This window comes from Passer domesticus, chromosome 9 (assembly GCF_036417665.1).
Source record: "Passer domesticus isolate bPasDom1 chromosome 9, bPasDom1.hap1, whole genome shotgun sequence".
NCBI classification, from domain to species: domain Eukaryota; kingdom Metazoa; phylum Chordata; class Aves; order Passeriformes; family Passeridae; genus Passer; species Passer domesticus.
In genome coordinates, this window is record NC_087482.1 from 16,982,747 (window position 1) to 17,006,360 (window position 23,614).

Consider the following 23,614-nt stretch of genomic DNA (forward strand, 5'->3'; position numbering starts at 1 on the left):
TCCCAAGGGCAAACAGCCAGGCCCTCTCAGGACACACTGCAGCCTTGCTCTCCCCCTCTATCCTTTCCCCACCGTGGGCACCCCGTGCAGTCGCTGCCAGGTTTCAGGACATGTCTCCCACGGAGGGACCCCAGCAGGACTGCTCAGTACCTGAGTGCCCTGAGCCTGCTTGGGATAATACCTCTGGGCTGTGCCTGACTTGTCCAGGCTGTCCCCGCACTGCCAAACAGCAGAGAGTGCAGCTCAAGCCTCAGCCGGGCTCAGGCCCAGAGGCACAGCAATTACCTCCTGTGCCTGTGCCTGGCATCGCCTCTCTTCCTGCAGCAGAGGCTGGCATGGAATCACTGCTTCCTCTGGGAAATGCCGCCTTATGCCCAGCCTCTGCATCCACTTCTGGAGAAAGGAAGAGGGACAGCTGGATCAGGTGGAGCTGTTCCCCACTGGGGAGGTGGCGCCTTCAGGAGGGAATGATTGTCAAAGACATGGCTAAGAATCAGGAAATTCCTATAAACATTTTGGGAAGGCCAGGCCCCTCCCCTCTCCAAACTGGTGCCGTTTCTGTTCTACCCGGCGACTGGAAAATTTCAGGGGATCTCAGGCCTGTGGTGCAATTAGGTGGCCTGTCAGCTGATGCCAAATGCCTTCTTGCAGGGGCTGGGCAGAAGCTGCAGCCAGGCCAGGCTGGGAAACAGCCCTGCAAGACGTCAAAGCAGCAGCAGGGCAGTGAGGCTGCCATGGATCCCTTCCCACTGTGCCAGGCACGGCGTGTCCAGATGTGCAGCCAAAGCCCCTGGCTGCTGAGTCCCAGGGGAAGCATGAGGGAAATGCACCCACCTTCTCCTGCCTGCTGCATTTCCTTCAGCATTTGCCTCATGTTTTCGGATGCATCATGGGGTTTCTGGTGTCCTGTAGCTTGGTCCTTCCCCCTCGGAGGACCTTAGAGCAACAGAATTCCATTTCCCAGGAACAGATCCCACAAAAGTAGGGCTCAGCCTGTGGGGTCAGCAGGGACACACTACTCACCTCTGCGATGGTTGCCAGGCTTCTGTGTAGGAATCAGCAAAGGAGCTGGACAAGTCCTCCCTGCAGACACACCTGTAACTCAACAGCCACAGAAGCTTCTGCCATCTCTGCTGATCTGCACGGGCACCACTGAGCCACAGGAGGGGTGAGGGAATCACACAGGGCGAGGGCACACACGTGCATCGTTCTGTGCTGGCACCTGCAGTGCTGCCTCCCTGGCCCAGCTTTGGGATCTGAGCTGGCAGCTCTCCCAGGGGAAAGGCCTTGACCTACCCTCAGCATCTCCCAGAGCCTCAGTCCTGGACGTGGCTTGGGAAGCTGCACCACCTTCACCAGCAGGTTCAGCTGCAAAGAAAGGCAGGACAGAAGACCTGTAAATCCACCAACAGAAACACCAGCCAAACCTCACTAAAAAGTCACCACTACTTCTTGAAGTAAAATAGACTGATGCATGTTAATACCTAAGCTTGTAAGCTGTAAAACCCATTGTTATGAGAAGTAAAATATTTTATTTTAAACTGTATTATTCATGAGGTTGTTTTAGGTGAACTGAATATTTAAGGTGTGATATGCAAATGTATTTCAAAAAATAAAATATTTTAGTGCTTTTGTTATAACAGAGAAAAGAAATAGAAGTAAAAGCTAATGAAACACTGTAAAGAATATATTAGAACAATAATATGATTCGTGAAAAATCGGAAAAAAATTAAGTATATAAGATACAAACCAGATTTAAGTTCCAAGAAACACTAAAAGTAACATTAAATCAGATAGGATATAACAAAAGCCGTTAGATATTTAATAAGGATCAAATTAAAATAAAGGAAAACAGCCAAGTATAGCTGAAAGAAAGAGAAGTGTACAGACTAATTACAACTTTAGAGCTAAAACGTCAAAGAAACAAAACTATAACAATTAGAAATAAGCAGGTGCTATCCTAAATCCTGAAAAACAATTTAAAAGGCTCTTATAAATCTTATGAAGTAAATACTGAGAATGAGACGAATGACGTCAGTGACTAGATCCCAAGGTGTAAGCTCTGCTACCAAGAAGATACACATCTTGGCCCTTTGGCTGCAACCCAAAGGGGCTTTGAGAGAGCTAGAGTGTTAAAACTGCAGAGGGTTATTGTCACTGTATTAGTTATCCAAGCCCAAAAAGAATGAGCCATATGCACACTACCAAGTTAGTGTAGTACGCTATAATTTTAACAAATTCAGAAGGTGCACTATGAGTAGTAAAAGACTGCAATAAAGAAAATGTGAAATACAGCAAAAAGAATAAAATGGCAAAATTTGTAAGCAATATATTAAAACTTTTTGTTCTGCAAGAGCTAGAGAAGAAATAAATCCTGAGAGTAGAATAAAGCAAATTGCTCAAGAATTAGAAAACAAGAACATGAGACAGTTATAAAGACACATTTTAGCAGGCAACATAAGAAAACATGAAAAACTTATTTTACAAATATTACCAGCCTTAAACGACTATGGAGTCAAAATATATCTAAAGTACAATAAGCACATGCATTGATATAAAAAAATATAATTGACAATCCAAAGAAAAGAAATTAAAGATTTAGAATAATCTACCTTATGAGAAGAGCTGTTAATTTTATACCCTGACTAGTAGTATGAAAGTGTAGTTGTCAAGTTTTATAAATACTAAACATAAAATTAGAAAATAAGTAAGCTTTGTCAAAGTGTATCCTAAAAGTACAAATTTAATAAATTAATAGAGAAAGGGAGGGATTCTGATAGATTGTATGCACAAATTCATGCTGAGACTACAGTAATCTCGCCTAATGAAAATCCTAGCATAACAAAGGAGGGTTCAGGGCAATCAACATGCACCAAAATCCTAGCCTGAATATTCGTCCCCAGAAATGCTGATTCCAGAAGATTATTTCTCTGACCAAACCTCAGCAATGTGCATTCGATTTGCATCATCTATAAGATAAATGTGTGCCTCCTAGAATGCATATTCCAGGAGATTTTCCTCTAACAAAGTGAATTTTTTACCAGTTTTGGGGAAACTCTCAGCAAGAGCTGCAGCAAGAAAGGAAAAAATACATGAATATGCAAAAAGGATAAAAACAACCATAAGAAAGCAGAAAAACTGCTGCCCTCCACACCGCTTGGAGCTTGGAAATGGACAAAAAAGACTTTGAGAGAGCTGTCCCTTTGTGATGCACAGGGGAGACAAATGCCCCACCTGTCTCACCTGACGCTGTCAGCCTGCTTCAGGGCCAATCTGATATTTGCTTCTAGATTTTCTACGACTGAATTTTAATTATGGAATAAATTCTCCGTATTAATCAAAAAAAGCTAATTCATTTAAAACATCCGGGACTCCTGGAACCCTCATCAGGCAACCCAAAATATCCCTTTGTGCCTCTTCAGGTCCAGGCCCAGATGATCCCACAGAAGGAAATGTGCCCTCAGCCCAGGGATGCTCAGCATGGGCTCCCCCATCCCCTCGGGGCCCCGCCGCTGGGCACAGCAGCCCCTGCCTGGCTCCTGCCTGCCCACACCGTGGCCATCCACGGCTGCTCCTGGGCACGGAGCTCAGCCACTGCTGCTGCCGGGTGGGCTTTGCTGGTGCTACCACCAGGACAATCTGGTCACAGCTGCATCTCTCTACTGCAACAGAAGAGCTGATTTGGGAAGTGCTCTGCTGCCCCACTTCTTGAGCTCCACTAGCTGCCCACACCCACAGTGGCACTGGGCCGCCCCCAGAAAACTGTCGAATCTGGGCTGTGGCTGCAGGGCACAGCTGCTCTACAGCACAGGTGGACTGCCTTGGGGGTAGGACTGCCCTGAGGGTAGGGACAAGGAACAGGGTGAGGTCTGCTCTATGTTTTCCTAAGGTGATTACTCTACAGACCATCAGGGGCAGGCCAACACTGCATTAAAGGCATACACCAACTTACAAACAATGCAGGGTCCCAGGGCAGGATACAATCTTTAGCCAATTGGGAGAAACTGAGGGTGGAACACCAGGTGGGGAATACAAGCTTTAAACCAATTGGGGATTACAGGGGAGGGGACGAACTTAAACAAACCAATGGGATTCCGAAGGATACAAAATTGATAGGGAAGTTTCTAGAGCAAGGGGCAGGCTTGGAGAGGGACTGACATGCAATGGGAGGAGTGAAAAAAAGGGCAGGTCTTTGGAGAGATGGACAAGTGGGGCAAAACCAACATCACAGGGGGGAAAGGAGGAACCCATTGGTAATAAAATATGCTATAACAATAGAAAATAAGGGGAGGGGTATAAAACTGACTTCTAGGACTGAATTACAGTCAAAAATTTTGTTATATTTCTCCAATTACTGTATCATGAAAGAAAACCAAGCAAATTAAATGTTGCAGCAATTTTAATGAAGTAGCTGAAAAGTATATGAAATTGAATCCACTCAAAATATTGACAATATAATTTGGTTATAATAAGGGATAATTTGGTTCTTATAATAGCACATAAGGAAAAATAATCGTGCGGGGTACACGAGGGGTACGGAGGGCAGGGCTTGACCCCTGTCCCCTCACATACAAATTGCCAAGCCTAAAATTCTCCTTTTTACACTGTACATCATCACCATCTCCTCCCATTTTCAATTTGTCACACTTGTATCTCCACCTTCATTATCACTTTTACCACGCATGCTCCACCGTTTTTTTAGGTGGTTGCACTGTTCTTTGGGGTCATCTCTGATGAAGGCCTCTCCTCTTCCTCGATGTCCTTTGATTCACCTTTCGGATTACACATGCGCAACAAGCTGGTATAATGTAAGTCAAAGCTAATATCATACAAGCCAATACTATGTTCTAGCATCAAAGCAATAAATCTCCTATAATTAACATTTTCCTGGATGTCCAACCAAACTTTCCTCTCTTCCAACTAAATTCAGTAATACTTATCTCTTTCTTCTTCCTGTTCTGAACATCTGCAGGAGAAGGGGGGGAGCCCCTCCTCTCCCTTTCTTCCTTGGCATTACACCTTCTAACTGTTCTACTGTTTCCAAATATTAATTATTATATCAATATTGATTACTTTACAATTTTATCAGCAGGAATCACACCTATTTATTACAACATGAACTGCAATGGAGAAGCTCTGAGTCAAGGCTCGGATGAGCTCTTCAAATAATTTCCTGGCAGAAACAGATAGCCAAACTTGCCCTTATCACATGCAAACAGAGGGTTCCAAAAATAGCAACACCTTCCGAGGCCCTTCTGGGCATTGGGAACACGTGTTGTGGTGCCGGCTGCATCTGTGGGAGCAATGGGGAGCGTGAGCCCGTGCTGTGCTGCACTGCTGAGCTGGCAGCACGGTGGATACGGGCAGGACGTTCTCTGTTTCCCCCAGAGCTGGGGCCTGCAGGCACCTTGCCGGCCCTTGGCACAGGCTGTGCCAGCCAACAAAGCCCAGCAGGCCGGGAGGAGAGCCCAGGGGCAGCGCAGCTGCTTGGGCAGTGGCTGCTGCCAGGGACACGGGCCGAAGCCATCCCTGAGCAGCCACTGCCAGCCCTGGCCCTCCCTGCCCCGTGACAGCACCCCCAGCCCCAGGGGACAGGCTCAGGCCCTGTCAGGAGACACTGGAGCAATCACCTGCTGTGCCAGTGCCTGGAACTGCCTGTTCTCCTGCAGAAGAGGCTGCCACTTAGCCGCTGCTTCATCCTGGAACAGCCACCTTCTCTGTCAGCTTTTGGGTCATCGCTGGAGAAAGAAAAGGGACAGATGTATCAGATGGGACAGTTCCCCATGGGGAGGTGTCGTCTTCAGAAGCTAACACTGGTGAAAGTCATGGACAAGGATGAGGAAATCAGATGAGCTTTTGGGATTGGACAGGCCCCTCCCTTCTCCAAACCACCACCTCTCGTGATCTGCCTGGAGACTGGGAAATTGCAGGGTAACTCAGGGTGGACATGGCCCATGGTGCAGTTTGGGCTCCCTGGCAGGAGATGCCAAATGCCTTCCTGCAGAGGCTGGGCAGAAGCTGCAGCCAGGCCAGGCTGGGAAACAGCCCTGCAGGGCGTCAAAGCAGCAACAGCAGCAGCGGGGCAGCGAGGCTGCCATGGATCCCTTCCCGCTGTGCCGCGCACGGCGTGTCCAGATGTGCAGCCAGAGCCCCCAGCTGCTGAGTCCCAGGGGCAGCATGAGGGAAATGCACTCACCATGGCACCTCTCCAGATCACTCAGCATCTTGTGCAGAGATTTGGCTGCCTCCAGAGACTTGCTGTCTCCTGTGTCTTGGTTCTTCCATCTAGGGGGACCTTAATGGAAAGTGATTCAATTTCTCATTCAGGCCTGAGTGGCAGTGAGGGCACCTGGGTGACTGGTGCCCTCCAAGGCACTCCCTCAGCTCTGCCTCCCACTCAGGAGCACAGGTGGTTTCTCAGTGAGCTTTGCTGGGGTGGTATGTGCAAAGTGGTGAAGTATTGGTGGATCAGGCTCTGATGTTGTACAGTTCAAGAAGCTGATGACATAGAGAGCCTTGCAAAGTCTTTCAACTGGAGAAATGATTTTTGTTTCTCTCTATTGCAGATTGAGGACTCTTTTGAGGGTTTGATGCGTCCTTTCTAGGATGGATTGTCCTGTGGGGTTTGCAGGTATACCTGTCTTATGTTCTATTCCCCAGTCACTGAAGAACTCTTTCAACTTGTGAGAGGTATAGGCAGGTCCATTGTCTCTTTTGATCTCCTTTGGTACTCCCAGGGTAGCAAAGGCCAGGAAAAAATGTTTTATGGTGTGCTGCGCAGTTTTTCCTGGTTGTGTTGATCCAAGTACTCCTCCTGAAAATGTATCGACCGATACATGCAAGTATTTTGACTTTCCAAAAGGTGCAAAGTGGGTTACATCTGTCTGCCACAGCTGGCAGCTGTTTAAACCTGTTTAAACTCCCGTCCCCATAGATGGTATCTGGTAGTTTTGACAGTTCGGGCATGTGGCAACAATAGCTTCTGCTTGATCTTTTGAATGCTTGAACATTCTGATAAGGGCAGGCACATTTTGATGAAAAAACGCATGTGACAACTTTGCCTGGGCAAAGATGTTAGGGACATTAGCAGTCTCTATTGCCATGGCTAAGGTGTCTGCTTTCCTGTTCCCTTCTGTAATGAAACCTGGGAGGTCAGTGTGTGACCTCACGTGCATTATATGGTAAGGTTGTTTTCTGTGGGAAATTAAGCGTTTTAATGTAGAAACCAATTGGTATAACTTTGGATTGGAAACCTCTTTGAGAAGAGCATGTTCTGCTCTCATAGCTATGCCAGCAACATAAGCTGAATCTTATGTGACCAGATTAAAAGGTTCATTTTTGAATTTCTCAAAGGCTCTGATAACAGCTGCTAATTCTGCAATCTGTGGAGAGCGCTCCACTATTTCCATGTCAGATTCCCAGTTTTGGGTCTTAGGGTCTTTCCATGTCATTACTGACTTGTGGGATGACCCTGAGCCATCTGTAAAGATGGTTAGAGCTTTGAGAGGTGTTCTACTTTGGATTAATTTTGGGGTCAGATGAAAGGTTACATCACAATTAAAAAGCTTATGTTTTGGGATATGTACTGAAATTTGGCCTGTATAGCTGTCTAAGGCATACTGGAGATTTTCATTGGTCTGGAGCAAATGTTCCAGGTCCCCAGTGGTCACTGGCAAATATATGCATGTGAACTCACACCCTGCAAGGGAGTGGAGGCGAGTTCTAGCCTTTTTTATTAAATGTGCCATAATTTCTTGGAAGGTGGTAATTGTCTTTGTGGGTTGGTTATTTGTAAAGATCCATTCCAGTATTAGTAAAGGGTCTCGAAGTTGAGTGTCCCATTGGAAGATCAGTCCATAGAACCAAGGTGCTTTTCCCAGAATGACGAACTGGAAAGGCAGGCTGGGCTCGAAGCGATGGGCTTTGCGTGAAGACAGGGCTTCTTGGACCTTGGTGATGGCATTTCGGGCCTCTGGTGTTAGAGTGCATGGAGAGTCCAGATCCTCCTTGCCCCAAAGAAGGTTGAACAGTGGAGCGAGGTCCTCTGTTGTAATTCCTAGCAGTGGACATACCCAGCTGATGGATCCGCACAGACTGTGTAAGTCTCTCAGAGTTTTTGGGTTGTCTCGGATGGCGAGCTGCTGGGGTACGATGGTCCTTTCCCGGATCTGGAGTCCAAGGTAAGTCCATGGATTGGTGTACTGTATTTTGTCCTCACGGATCTCGAATCCTGCCTTTTCTATGGTTTCAATAGTCCTTTTAACTGCTTTGTCCAAGTACGTTTTTTCTGGTGCACAGACCAGGATATCGTCCATATAGTGATGGATGATTGCGTCTGGGAATAGGTTCCGAACAGGAGACAGGATGTGAGCAACATACCACTGGCATAGAGTGGGACTGCACTTGAGACCTATAGGAAGAAAAAGCCAATGATATCTTTTGAGTGGAGCCTCTCTGTTAAGAGAGGGGACGGAGAAGGCAAACCGTGGGGCGTCCTGGGGATGCAGCGGGATGCTGAAGAAACAGTCTTTAATATCAATGATAGCAAGTGTCCAGTCTCTAGGCAGCATCAATGGTGAGGGCAGGCCAGGCTGGAGGTGACCCATGTCCTCGATGACCTCGTTGATTTTGCAAAGATTGTGGAGGAGCCTCCACCTGTCCATTCCAGGCTTTTGTAGTACGAAGACTGGAGAATTCCAAGGGCTGGTGGTCTCTACGATGTGGCCTTTGGCGAGCTGTTCATCCACAAGGGCATGTAGTGCGCGCAGTTTGACTTTAGAGAGGGGCCACTGCTCGATCCAGATCGGGTTATGGCATTTCCAGGTGAGACGAGGAGTGTCTGGCAGTGCGCGCTCTTCAGTGGCCCCAGTTAGAAATCCGGACTGGGAATATACATAGGGAAGCACCCCACTGACATAAAATGTCCCGTCCGTACAAGGTGAGGGGGTCCCTTACCACGAATGGGCGGATGGTTGCCAACTTGCCTTCAGGCCCTTCGACAAGGATGTAGTTCTTGCTCCGCATGGAAACTGTAGCTCCACCGGTCCCTGTGATCATGCCTGCCACAGGTTGTAGTTCCCAGTGTGCTGGCCATTCAGAGCGGGCGATGATGGTCACGTCTGCACTGGTGTCCAGCATCCCTGGTAGGTGGATCTTTTCTCCTCTGCAGGTAACACTGCACTCGATGACAGGCTTACTCGGTCCCACAGCTTGTGTCCACATTGCTGTGGGGTTGAGAGGAAGCTGTTCCCTGTGATTCTTAGGGAGTAAAAAGGCTTGTGCAAACGGAGTACCCTTTGGAAGAAAAAATGGTAAGTCTGTGCAGCACATCTGGACAGAGATTTCTTGTCCCGAGTACACTGTTTGTACTTCTGGAACAACAAATACTTCCTTTGGGCTACGGAGATTATCACCTATAATTAGGATGTTAGAAGGACCACCTTTTGGCCCACGTTTGCCTGTGGGAACACGATAAACCTTGTCATTTTTAAAGTCAATGGACATAGCAGTTACCAGTAGCTGGCGGGTTCCCCTCGGTATTGCTCTGTGTGTTGGGTCCTCCTCATGTGGTCTGGAATCTCCTGGGATGGTGCGTGACTGGCTGTGGATGGCCTTTGATTTGGTGTCCTTGCCTGGGGCCCCACCACGCTCCACTGGAAGTTTCCCGGACGCGGCTGATAGTACTGCTGATTCTGGGACCTTTGGTAGAAATTGCGAGGGTACCTGGGAGGTGACCTCTCTGGACAGTCCTTTATAAAATGTCCAAAGTCTCTGCAGTGGTAGCAGCGGACCTGGTCTTTAGAAGCTATTGCTGCATATGCACCAGAAACTCCTTCTGCAACACCCTTAGTAACTGCTTGGGCCACTGTATCTTCAGTGGACAGGTGGCGTGTGCAGCTTTCCAGCATTTGCTCTATGGTAGGTTCTGTGTCTAAGGGTAAGACTCTCAGAATTGCTTTACATTTTTCTTTTGAATTACTCATGGCAAGCTTACACAACAGTTCTTTCCTTGCCTCTGTGCTCTCTATCTGTTTTTCCAGAGCATCCTTAATTCTATCTACAAATTTGATAAAGCTTTCATCTATTCCTTGTTTAATACTAGAAAAGTGTTGGGTAGAAATAGAGTCATCAGGGGTAAGAAGTAAGGAGGTTTCTGCTGCAATAACCATGTCTTGTAGTGTTGTCTTAGGTAAGGTATCAGCTTGGTGAGAGGGTTTCTGCAAATCCCCTTCACCAGCCAGCTGTTCGACTGTAAAGTTTGACTTATCAGCATCAGCAGCATAGTTATCTGATAATGTTTTTAATTGCTTTTTCCAATGCCTTTCCCAAAGCATGTACTCGGCAGGAGAAAGGAGGCACTGGGCAATATTTTTAATATCGCGGGGTACCAGAACATGTGCTGAGAACGTAGATTCTAGGGAATTTCTAAAAATATGTGAACTTCTACCATGTTCTTTTGTACAAGTTCTTTATTTGTAATAGGTTCCCATGTCTTTCTAGCAGTAGCACCGCCCTTTTTTCCTTTTTATAATCTACTGGAAAGGCAGTAATTCTCTGAGCCAAAACGGAAACAGGCGCAGTTGCGCTCGGAGATAACGCAGAGCAAGGTCGCTCGCAGGATGCCGTGGCTGCACAGTGGAATTCACGTCCAAGGGGGAGGGGGGGACACAGGCAGGAGCCTCGGGCACGGCAGGGGTGGGGGAGGCGGCACAAGGGGAGGGGGGACGGCAGGACACTAGGAACCAGGGGAAGAGTGGAGGGTGAAGGAATGTTATCAGCGCGATTAGCATTTGAAGGAAAGGGTTCTGGTGAAACAAATAAGTTAGCACTTTGTTCATAAAAGGTTTGCACTGAAGTTACAGGTTTTTTGTTAGTTTTTTCTATGGCTTTGGTTATAATGTGAAATATAGGGATAAACTGAGTTACAGAAAAATCTTGGTTAGTGTGAAACTTATATATCGTGGTCCCAATTCTATCCCAATAGGAGTCTAAAGTGGTAGTGTATGTGTTAGTATCCGGAAAGTGGGAAAGAATCCATTTTATAAATTTTTTCAGGTTAGTTTTTGAAAGGTTACCTTTAGAAAAAGAAAAGTTGTTAGAAGATAGGATTTCTAGGATTAGTAAATATAAATCTCTCTCATTCTGGGATTGTTTTAACATACTGAGCTTCGATCCCATGTTCCCGTTCCCTGCCAGCAGAAAAAAAGAGAAGAAAAAAAAAAAAAAAAAAAAGGACCCAAGGAAAAAGTTTTTTGCGTGCAAGAAAGGCTGTTTTAAAATTTACACTTCTTCAGCCAGATGTGGGTCAAAGGTCTGCCAGCAGGTAGTCTGCTGAATCAGTCTCCTCGAGCACTTTTTGTGCCCAGATGTCAGCGGTTTGAGGGTCGACTGACAGCCTTTCAGAAGAGTCCTGCTAAAACGGAGGGCTTCTTCTTCCAGGACGTCTGGTGAGCAAAGGCAGTGACAATTTCAAGAAGAAATGCTGCTCCTCTGAAATGCCAGGTCCAGCACTCAGTTCGGGTGACAGTTTATCAGGGCAGTTTCCCGCCAGGCTGATGCCCAGCAGGGTGCCGGAGCCAGGATAACTCAGTGGAGGCTCAAGCAGCCTAGGCAAGCTATAGTGATTTTCAGCTCTTGATGATTATCAGCTCAGTGATTTCAGCTCGTGGCTTGCTAGGTGCTGCAGCAGCAGACGCAGGGAGAGAGAGGAGAAGGCCGTGTGGGGTTCCACAGGATTCTTTATGCAGGTGTACCACGAAGGTTCCCAGTGACAGCTCTTCTGCCGAACCGGGCAGAATCAGGGGTTTTTATACCCTACAGGGGTTTTGAAAACTGTCCAAGAGAAAGGGTCAGGGGAAAGTGAACTATGGGCTTACAGAGAGATAAGCAGGGTCGGAAAGGCGGAAGAGAGGGGCTGCTAGGGTCCAGTCATGCTGACCTGGCATTTCCTAGCTCAGGCGTCTGACCGCCAAGGAGGCCGTGCAGGCCCTGGGCCTGCTACACTGACCCACAGGGTGTCAGGTCCTGCTCTGACCCTGGCTGTGGGTTTTGGGGTTTTTTCGTTTGTACTGTTGCATTTGTATTTTCAGTTTTCCTAGTAAAGAACTGTTATTCCTATTCCCATATCTTTAACTGAGAACTTTTTAATTTCAAAATTATAGCAATTTGAAGGGAGGGGGTTGACATTGTCCATTTCATGGAAGGCTCCTGCCTTCCTTAGCAAAAGCTGTCTTTTCCCACCAAGACACCTCCAATGCTCTTACAGAGAAAAAGAATATGGACACTTTATTAAGTAATCAATTTCTAAGCCACCTCCAATCTAGTATAGAAAACAAAGCCAACTCATATTTGGCAAGAACAATTCATGTCAAACCAATCCAGTTTCCTTTTCTGACAGGGCAAATGGCTCAATGGGTGAAAGAAGCAGTAGATGTGACATTTTTACTGTAGTAATATTTTAATGTATGGTATTTTTAGGAACAACACTTTAAAATCATAGGATTCCATTAGAACATGGAAGATATCACCTTGTGCTGCAGCAGAACTTACAGCGGGGGAAAAAGGGAGTTTAGGGAATAGTGACCAATGATTTGTCCTGTGAGAATAAATCCCTGGGCACTGCATAAATATGGGACTTGCCTGACTTCCTAAACTCTCCTGTCATCAGGCACTGGCAATTACACACTCTTGATACAACACCAATGGTAAGTATACAATTTCTTGTGATGTCTTTTTGCCCTGAAATGAACTGAACTCAAGCTTTTCAGGAAGGAATTTATTGAAATGTACCTTTAAAGTTGAGCTGACTCACTAACTTGACAGGGATTAAAAAGTAAAAGCTGAAAGATAGTCCAGACACAAACCTGGCACACGCATCAGAGTAGGAAGATCAGGATGGGCACCTGAAGAATAGGACTATGAACTATTTGGTCAACTAGGCTGGTTTAGGAACCCAGTGATGTGACAGGGGCAGTTCAAACCCTGGCACAGGAATCTGTGCTCTCAGAAGAAGTTCATGTTTAAGTCATACAGATTGCAGGAATATGAATCTGGAATATGAAATCAGGAATAGGTGATTATAATTACACACTCCAATTCAGGACAACATTTAATCACTTGCAGGTACTTAAACACTTTCTTGACTAAATGCAAACTGTTGTTTCCTGCATTAGGGATTATAACTTAAGGTCATGGCTGGGATTTCAGATCTAAGTGATAGCAAGTAGGTCTCAGATGAAGGTCTAGAAGAGGGATTTAGATGCTAAAAGAGCTTTTAAAATCTGAGCCTAAAAGAAGAAAGCATTTCCTTGATAAATATGAAACTATAAACATGAGCAGTGTGTAAAGCTTACAGGTTGGACTCTTTCTTGAATATGATCCTCTCTGGAAGAAAGTGGACTTTAGCTGGAGGAAACCTGTGGCTCACCAAGCCAGTTAAGGTGAATTCTCAGGAGAGATATCTCCAATTGGCAGTGCTTCCTGCAGAACACCCAAATCCCCCCCATTCCTCTCCAGCCCTACCTTGCAGCATTAGTTCTGGCCAAATCCAGACCCTGCTCACAAACTCTGTGTGGTACCTGGCAAGGGGGAAAACTGTTCACTGGAGTGGTGACTGAAACGCAGCCAGACTTCAACAGGGCGGGTAACAGCAACTGAAACCCAGCCAGACTTAAGCAACAGGACAAGTGACACTTTTGTCAAGTGACAGAACCCTGTGTGTTCCCAGCTGTCCCTCCCTCTCCCCGCCTCAGCCAACCCATCTCTTCCCCTCAACAAAAGCAACAAGAGCAGTGGACTATTACATTTGTGACCAACTTTCTGACTTCTGCAAGCATTTATTTATGCTGTGGCAAAAGTGGGGTTTAGTTGGCTAGTGGTTTTTCTTTCAGATTCCCACTCTATTTTCTTGTGGGTTTAGGAACGTTTCAGCTTCTCTCCTCTATCACCTGTTCTGTCAGTGAAGAAGCAATGAAGTCACAGCAATTTCAACCCACTGGCCAGAAGTTGTCCTTGTGTGCTTTTCCCCAATTCCTAGGACAAGCTGAAGAGCTTTTATATGAAATGGAGACTCAGCCATCTGATTACAGCTGGCTTGGGATGGGACCTAAGGACCAGGAAAGGCAGCAAAAAAAGTAAGTGTGCTGGAAATGGTTTCTGAAGGACTGTAAGCAATTTGTTTTGAGGCTTTCTTGAAGCATTACCATGCTGAGTTCTGTCGTTGTGTGTCTGAAGAGTAACTTCAGCTCTCTGTAGATCTGCACCCTGACTTTTGCCTGGAAGACTCCCACATCTCCTAAAGACCCCTACCAAGAAAATGCATGAGCAGCTTCTCATTTCCCTCTGGCCAGATTTCACAAGGTGTTTTGGAGACATCTAATAAGCCCCAGCCAGAGATTCTCAAACTCACTTGTGCCCCAAGCCAGTGATTTTATAGGCACTTTTTGTCAGACTCCAACCTACCTGTAGTGCTGCAGTTGTGATTCCAGCTGCTGGATGTGTATTTGCAGATGTGGCACCTCCTTAGCTCTCACTTCCAGCTCCTTCACTTTGCCAAGACTGTTCAGGACAGCCTGTCTGGCCTCTTCCACCTTCCTCCTCATCTCTGCCTGCTCCCTCTTCAGGTGACGGTTGCAATCTTCCAGGCTGACCAGAGCTTCCTGAGAGCTCTCCAGCTCCTTCTCCAGCTCCTGACTGAACAGGATGGCTTCTTCAACCTCCCCATCCCCGGAGCTCCGGATGAGCTCCATCTCCTCCAGGACACTTTGGAGATACTTGGACTGGGAGTGCTTCTGTGTTAACGCTCTCTTCCTCCCTGTGAAGCAGGATCCTTCTTCTCTATGGCTGGCACGGCTCTTCCGCAGTCCCACCTGTAATGACCAGGAGCACAAAGCAGGGAGAAATTGATGGGGTTTACTGAAGACTGAAAGTGGCTGGACTGTGCTTTGTTTTTGTTTTTGTTTTTTTTTAGGTTTTTTTTTTTTAATCACATAGAGTTGATCAGCAACTAAAGCTACTTGACCTCTGCCAGATACAGAGACAAGAAAACAATCTCTGGAAAGTATTTTTTAATACCTAGCTATGCATTTAATTTTCAAACTACACACTATCATGTTATTGCACATGTTTCTGTATAGCTTTAATGTCATTACTGTGGTCTCTAATCAGGAGTTAAGTAGTCTTCTGAAAAAGATATTTCCAATGAACTTGTGTTCATGAGAAAGGAGCAGGGAGCAGCTGGGAGTGTTCTGGAGCTCTCCTCTTTGTCGTTTTCATTGTTCCTGGGACCTCTGACTGGTGACTTGGTGATGGAGAAGGAAGACTCGCTCACCATATGATGATCGACAAGTCTCATCTTTATTCCCGAATCACCGATTATTATACACCCTTTAATTAGCTCATGCATAGTGCAAAATCCCAGCTCACCATTGGCTAACTAGCTATCAGCTAACTACGCACTGTTTTTGGTATAACTATCACCACTTTCCCAGGCTATCCCACTCCACCACCTGTGTCTGTGCATTACTTCATCCGTGGGCCAAGGACACAGTTTAATTAGAATGGCAACTCCCCTAATTTTCTATCTTGGTCAAATTAATCTCACTGTGAGCTTTAGCTCGGAGCCAGCTTGTTACAAAGCTCTCAACATTTCCCCCGTTTTCTTTTTGGGCTAGAAGTGTTGTTTTCCAAGCCTTTTCTATCGTCTGACTCACCATTCTTTGTATGCAATTAAGCAAGCATGGTAATACAAGCATTAACAATACTATCACACCTAATATCCCTATAGCATACATGATCATTGTTCTCAGCCAAGGGCCCAGTCCCAGGCTCTTTAACCATCCTTCTGATCCCAATCCATCATCCTCTTTCAGGGCATGTAACCCTTTCTGGAGCTCTTTAATTTTTGCATGTATTGATACAGAATGATCCAATAAATTCATACAACACATGCCCTCAAATTCCTCACAACCATGGCCTTGAGCTAATAATAAGAAATCGATTGCTGCTCTATTTTGCAATACTGCGTGATTTACACTTTGTACATCTTGAGACAGCATGTCCAATACCTGGGAGGTGGCGTTCAGCTCGTCTTTGGCCCAGCAGCCTAATTGCTTGGCCAAATTCATGGCCTTATTCGCTGCCCCTCCAGGTAAAAGTGTGGCTACTACTACCTGTTTCAGCTCGCTCCAGAATGTGGGTTGCCCTATTTGGCAGTCCCTCTGGAGCGAAAAGAACAGGACTTAAGTTGCTTGATGCAGTCGTCTAGTGCCTCCTCAACTCCACAGTCTTTTTTAATCAGTCCAACAATGGATGTCTGTGTGAGGGCCACAAGCTTTCGACAGCGCGAAGCTATTATGTGAGTACGTACTTGCTTTTCTACTCGCTCACACAAGGTCTTAAGTTGCCAAGTAACATATGCCAAAATAATTTGCTCCGGGGCTTCATATAAGCCTAACGATCCTCCCAAATCAAGCCCTGTAAAATCCCTTAGTGCTCGCTGCCACGAGTTCTGCAAGTTCCAGGAGAATCGGCAGCTTGGGCACCAGTTCTGCCGAACGGTCGATTGCTCCAACCAAAACACCTTATTACAGCCTCCACAGTCTAGAGCGATCCATGCAGCACATTTATTGTCCCCACAGTCCAAGCATGGCTGTGATTGAGGGGCTTTTACTTCTACCGTAAGGTCCTGACACCACTCGATCCAATCGTCAGGAAGATGAATGCAGGCACGTCGCGTGTCGTTAGAGTAGGGCTTAAGGCGTTGCAAATAGGGTCGCAATATCAGCGTCAGTTTGTTGTGCACCCTCTCTTTGTCCTCCGGTGACAAGGCCGCGACAGTCCTCAGCATCTGGTACAGCTCGAGTCCACTTCGCGGGGATCCACAAGGGTCCTGTTGGAGAGGAAACACAAAGATATCCCCTCCCCCAGTATAGTACCCTGGCAGCTACTCCTGCTACATAAAGGGAGTCAGTCACAATATTCAAAGGACCTTTTAAATTCATCATTGCCCATACTACAGCTAAAAGTTCCAATGTCTGTAGACTGTCCCTGGCATCTGCATCTAACAAATGTTGTCACCACTGTCTTTGCTGTTTCCATGTCACGGCTGCTCTCCTGGACTTTTTACCAGCGTCCGTAAAGGCCGTGATAGCCCCCCTTAATGGTGACAGACTCCGAATGGGCTTTGTTATCCAGTCCCATTCTGTCATCCACTGGAGGGGACTAGGATGCATTTTCCCAGTCTCCACGACAGCTCCAGCTCCTAAAAGGGCTTCCTGGAGCTCCCCAGAGTTCACCAAATACCAGTCAAGCGTGTCCTTTTTAATGGGCAATCGTATTGTGGAAGGCTCTGCTCCTGTAACTTGGATTGCCCTAAAACGTCCTTTCTTTATGAGGGATGCAATCATTTCAATTTTCAGTCTCACAGTTTTCTGTTGCTGTAGCGGTGGAGAGAGCCACTCCAATACCCTGAGCTCCCCCGTTTTCTTTTCAAGCTGAGACAGGGCACCTGTTAAAACACAAACAAATCCCACATCCCTGCAGGACTGAAGAATCTTCTCAAAATCTTGGAGGTGAAAAATGGGTCCTGGTTTCATTTTGCAATGTTACATAAAGAAATGTTAAAATAAAAGTAATTAGGAATTAATTTAGATAATACACACAGTCAACAACACATACAAAATAAAAAAATTACTAAACACTGTAACACTGAACTCATCCCAGAGTCTGCGACAGCTGACAAACTTTAAAATGACAGAGAATTGGAGAAACCATGTCCGGATTCATGTTTCTCCAAATCACCTCTGAAAATGGCTCAGCTGTCATAGATGGTCAAATTGCCAAGTCAAAAGGACTTGAATACTTTTTGATGCAGAAAACATCTGGGTTGATTGTCAGTCACTCCATCCAAATAGAGCTAGAGCTTGGCCAGAGCCCAAACTCTAATTGGTGAGTGTCACTTAACACATTTTTTAAACAGGGCTTTTAAAAACAACTGTTATAAACAAGAAACCTTAGGGTTACAAACCAATCAAACCAGCAAATAATTGAATCCTTCTGAAGTTTCTGTCAAGACAGAGATTTTCCAGACACAGCAAACTTCTTGAATTCTCTGCTGGAGTATTCCTGTAATAATAATTAAAAGAACTACAAAACTGGCAATTTGGATAAAAACCCTCAGAAACATCAAAATAGTTAGGAAATAAAAAGACAGGATCCTGAAGAGACACGTGTCTTGTAGGTGATCACACAAAAAAATAGAAAAACACATGAAAGCTGGCTGTAAATACTGCAACAATATCTTAATAATAATTCTTATCACAAAAATCTGAAAACTCCTTAACAAGAAGTGCTTGAAGGGGTTAAGACAACCTTCCCAAAGTATTCATCTAGTATTAACAACAGTCACTATCTATCAGCATTACTTACAAAAACTAAAAATAACAAAGATTATAAACTTAATATCAATAATTCTTAAAACTTTGAATCTTGGATAGATATTTTAAAACAAAACTGAAAAAGATGACAGATAATCTTAAACACAAATAATTTCACTTAAATTAAGGATAGTCAAAATAATTAGCACATTTACATCCATTTATCTAGTGCCATCTCTTAATGAATAGAAGAAAGCAAAGACTATAAAGCCCATAGTATACAGAAATATTACAGTTTAAATCTTCTCATATGTAGTCCAAACAGAAACTAGGAAGTTTACTTAGACTCTGCCCCCCTAAAAGGTTGTTCTCGCCTCAGGCAAGGGAAAGGTAATAAAGTCATCAAACTTAAAGCCATCAAACCCAAATACTCAATCACTTTTAGAAAAGCAAACACATTTACAAAAAAACTGGTAAACAAACTGTAAAGCCTGTGGAACAGTTGGGTGAAATGCCCCATATAACATCTGGATGAAGCACTGTGTGAATTTTCAGAAGTTTTCTATCCTGATCTCGAAGGAAAAAATTCCTGACCTGTTTTTTCTTAGACACTTGTTTGAATTGCTGCGATGGGCTGTCTGCTGTGGTTGCTAGGCAGCTGTGACAGGGCGGTGCTTTGAGGAATGTCTGCCCGCGCCCGTCTCCTGCCTGCTCCGGCAGAGCCTCAGTCTGCGCTATCCTGGGGGTGAGGAAAGGAATGCCCTCGCCCGAACCCGCGCAGCCCCGATCTCCTTTGGGCTCCGCTCTGCTTGGATTTCCGCTCGGGCTGGTTCCCGCTGGCTCTGCGCCAGCACCCGCAGCCAGCGGGAGCACGTCCCACACCGCTGGTGCTTTTGTGCGCTTGCAAAAAGTGAAAAAGCTCTCCTAGCTCCAGCTTTCGGGTTTTGCGTTACTGGTGCGCGTCCGCTGCCGCTACCATTGGCACTGCGCTTATCGCTGCCGCGTCTCGCTTTGGCCGGCTTGGCCCTGGCCGGCACTTCCCTCACAATCTGTGCGCTTTCCCCACGGACAGCTGCCGTGCGAGTTTTTGTCACTGTGCGCGTCACTGGACCCGCGGTGCGCGTAACCGCCGCCGGCACCGAGCACGCCGCCTCTGCAGCGCTCGGTCCGCTCTGCCACCGCACTGCTGGGACCGCCGCTACCATACGCGTTTTCACCGCCGCGTCTGCCCCGGGCTCTCCCGCGGCGCGCGTAACCCCCCTCCTGGTCCCAAACTTACGCCACTCTGTTAACTCATGTAGTGCACAAGGATCTTGAGAAACTCCTTGTGCACAACCGGAAGCTGACAACTGTGGGAGCTCTTTCTGCAAGTCTATGTCCCTAATCTGCTGCTTTTTTAAAAAGCAAATAAATAAATCATATGCTGCTTGCCTGTCCATTTCTAATCAGCGCTGTTGCAAGGCTTACAGGCTTCGGAAGCACGTAGGCTGAGACTGTCTGTACAGCTCCCAGGGCCGCGAACTCGCAGTGGTTCGTTTGCTGTCCCCCTCCTTGCTTCAGAAGGACCCGCTCCTAGTTCCCCATCCGTGGCAGCCGTGTCCGTCCGTAGTCGTCTTACGGGCCAACGTCGGGGTCAGGCATTTGATGGAGAAGGAAGACTCGCTCACCATATGATGATCGACAAGTCTTGTCTTTATTCCCGAATCACCGATTATTATACACCCTTTAATTAGCTCATGCATAGTGCAAAATCCCAGCTCACCATTGGCTAACTAGCTATCAGCTAACTACGTGCTGGTTTTGGTATAACTATCACCACTTTCCCAGGCTATCCCGCTCCACCACCTGTGTCTGTGCATTACTTCATCCGTGGGCCAAGGACACAGTTTAATTAGAATGGCAACTCCCCTCATTTTCTATCTTGGTCAAATTAATCTCACTGTGAGCTTTAGCTCGGAGCCAGCTTGTTACAAAGCTCTCAACAACTTGGTGTTTGCTGCTGATTTCCTTTCCTATTTTCAGATGAAAATGGTAGAAGTGCCGACCTGCCTTGCTGGACATTGTGAAGACAACAGTCATCTACTGCAAGTGGAAGTGTCACAGGTGGAGCAGAGTTCTGTGAGTGCTGTGTTAGTACCAAATCACACCTGGCCAGACCTGCCAGAACAATGGCTCCATGCTGCCCTTCCCTGCTCTGCCTGTTCCACGCTATTTCATGCCAGCGGAATGTAACTGCTGTTAAGTGTGTATGTGTGTCAGTCGTGCCAGAACAGCAGAACCAGCAGAAACCAGCCCTGGAATAATGGGGCTCTGCAGAGGAGCCCCAGACTATTCATCAGCCTACCTGCAGAACTGGCTCCAACTCTGGACTCTCGTGACCACACTCTGAAGAAAACAGCCTTCTAGTATTTCTCATAGGCACTTCTGGCTGAGACACTGCTTGTGCTTGTGCAGGTAGCAATCCAAAAGTTCTTTCTCGCTTCAGGAAAAACCCTGCAGCGGTGCACACCCAGCATATGGTATCGGCACATCCTGACTGCACGTGTAGTAGAAGAAGCAGCAGCATTGTACGCGTGGGTCTGTAAAGCTGAACTCCCCTACACTTCTAACAGAGTGCTCATCACAACAATATTTAATGGTACGCCGGTGCCATACATTTCTCCTTAAAGCCTCCCCGTAACTAAACTTTGCTGAAAAGTTACTGCCGAGGATGAACGAGCAACTTGGGTCTCAGTCTGGCAGTGGAGGGGTTATAAACGCTGACCCTCCGAGAGCAGCATCTCTCCTGAAGCCCTCAGGGCCAGCCGAGCCGGCCCGGGAGGCCAGTGCAGAAGCAGCCCAGACTCACCTGCAGTGCCAGGCACCACGCATCACTGCTCTGCAGGGCGGCGCGCATGTCCTCCACCAGCTCCCGCAGGCTGCCGTTCTCCTCCTCCAGCTTGGCGAGGCGGTCCTTGGCCTGTGTTGTATTGTGCTTTTTGTTTTATTAGTAGGTTTATGGTTTGATTTGTGGTTTGGTGGTTTTCCTTGGTGCTGTTTTCCTTTGTCTCCACCTTTTCCCAGTTACTTTGTCGGCTAGATTCTAGTTTCTATTTCTCCAAACTTTAGCTGTTTTTTGAAACCGTTTTTCCTCCCTTGGAAGTTTATTGGTTCACTATTGTTATCCCCGCCTAGGTTTTTACTCCCAACTCTCCTGATTTGTTGAAAGTTACACCTTTCCCTGACCTTCCCCCACATATAAGTCTTTGTTTGCCCCTTGATCGGGGTCCCAGGAGAGGAAAAGGGGAAGTTTACCATCAAATAAAGTTTCCCTGGGACCCGTGTGTGCTGCCTGTGTTTCATATTGCGCCGAAACAATTGACAGCTAGGATTCAATGGAGTTCCAGGGGGAACCTGCTGATCCCCCCTCTCTTGTCGGGGAAAGACAACCGGCAGGCCTGCTCCAGCGCCACGATCTCCTCGTAGCACTCTCGGGAGCAGGGCCCCGGCGGCCGCCGCTCGGCGCTGCCCGCGGCTCCGCTGCCGGCGGGGTCAGCGCGGCGGCGGCGGGGGCTGCGCAGGCGGATCTGGGTCTCGATGTGCTCGCTCTCCCGGCCCAGCGGCAGCTGAAGTGGCCGCAGAGCCGCGCGTGGAACTGGCGGAAGGTGAGCTCAGCCGAGAGCCCGTCCCACAGCCCCGCGCGCTCCTCGGGCTCCGCCGCCTCCTCCAGCCCCAGCACCTGGCACAGCGTGCGGAAGTCCTCGCCGGGGATGCGGCCCGCCCCGGCGCAGTCCAGGTGGTGGAAGATCTCCTGCAGGTACTGGTCCAGGCCAGTGGCCAGCATGACGATCTCGTTCTCCACGCCGCGGTCCAGCCCGTAGTGGTAGGCGAGGGCGCTGACCAGCCACTGCGTGCGCCGGGCCGGCCACCCGTAGGGGTCCCAGCCCTCAGGCGGCTCCATCACGCCCACCCGGCCCGCGGCGCTGCCCGAGCATCCCGAGCGCCTGGCTCGCCCCGCAGCCAAGCCGCGTCCGCCTTTGTCCGGCACAAAAAGGGATTCCGGCACAGCGGCCAGGTGCCACCCTGCTCCGCTTGTCTGCCAAGCCTGCGCCCCAAGTGTGCTGCTCCTTTCTTAACTCATTTCTTCCATTCTGCTTTCTCTTTAACACAAGCGGCACAACAACATCGCACAATCTGCTTTGACAAGCAGCGCTCGTGAACGAGTGAGTGGTGCTTGCACTAAATTAAAAGCCCAACGTGCGTGAAAGCTGAGCTTCTGTTCGCTCAGACCTCCTCACCTGTGTAGATGACGTGACTTTATGGTGTTGCTGTGTGGGTTTTAAGAGGTCTGGGATAGAGGTGAGGAAGCGTTAAACTCCTTCAAAGGAGCTGCCCAAAGCACTGCCTTCAGTCCCTCTTTGCCTGGGGAGTAGGACCGGCGCTGTTGAACGCAGGCAGCAGCACGAGCAGGGCTCCTGTAACAGCAGGGACATGCCACGAGCCAGCAGGGACCGTGGCACCAGAGGGGACCGTGGCACCAGAGGGGACCGTGGCACCAGCCGTGCCCAAGGTCTGAACAGGGTGGCAAAGTCAGGTGCTGCTAACAGGCTGCATTAACAGCCCAGGCAAGGCGTGGTGAGCATCCACCAGTAGTTTGGGAGCCATCCAAGGAGTCCTGTCAAGAGCAAATTGTTCTAATATTCTCTAGGACAAAAAAGGAGCAAACCAATCTGGCTGATATGTGAGGAAAGAGAATTCAAGTTCATTAAAAGCACTGCTCAGTTCAGGGCTGACTTTCTTTTGAGTGAACTGATGCTAAGAAATATTTTCTCACATATGGTGGGGCTTCTATGCCAACATGCTTTGATGAGAAATTTCTGACCACATTTCTTTTGTTCTTTAAGATAAGTCAAGAACCTGTGTAGCTTTGTTGAGGAATGGAGAACTGTTTGTAGCTCAGGAAGAGCCTAACATTATAGCACAGGAGGAAGGTAAGGCAAAGGTTTAGAAGCTTTCCCCTCCTGGAGGGACACACTTTGAGAGGAGTCTGTGAGGAGAAGTCCTCTCAGCCACTGCCAGGGCTGTCTGCCTCCTCTGCAGGCTCAGGATTCTGGGAGTTCCACGAGCCTCAGCTGCCAGTGAATTTTCCTCTGAATATTTCTTGTTGTGCAGTACACAGGGAGTGTACTATATTTTGTGTTAGATTTCCTTCTGGGCTTTGAGTTGAATCTCACTAATTGTGCTGATTTTTACATCCAGAT

General features: G+C 47.4%; 1 long non-coding RNA gene and 1 pseudogene across 1 annotated transcript in view; one reads left to right on the forward strand and one right to left on the reverse strand.

Moving 5' to 3' along the window:
* Window positions 1–23,614, forward strand: part of LOC135307701 (uncharacterized) — a 152,844-nt gene that overhangs the window by 116,335 nt on the left and 12,895 nt on the right. The window lies entirely within an intron of this gene.
* Window positions 13,735–22,329, reverse strand: LOC135307698 (EF-hand and coiled-coil domain-containing protein 1-like; annotated as a pseudogene).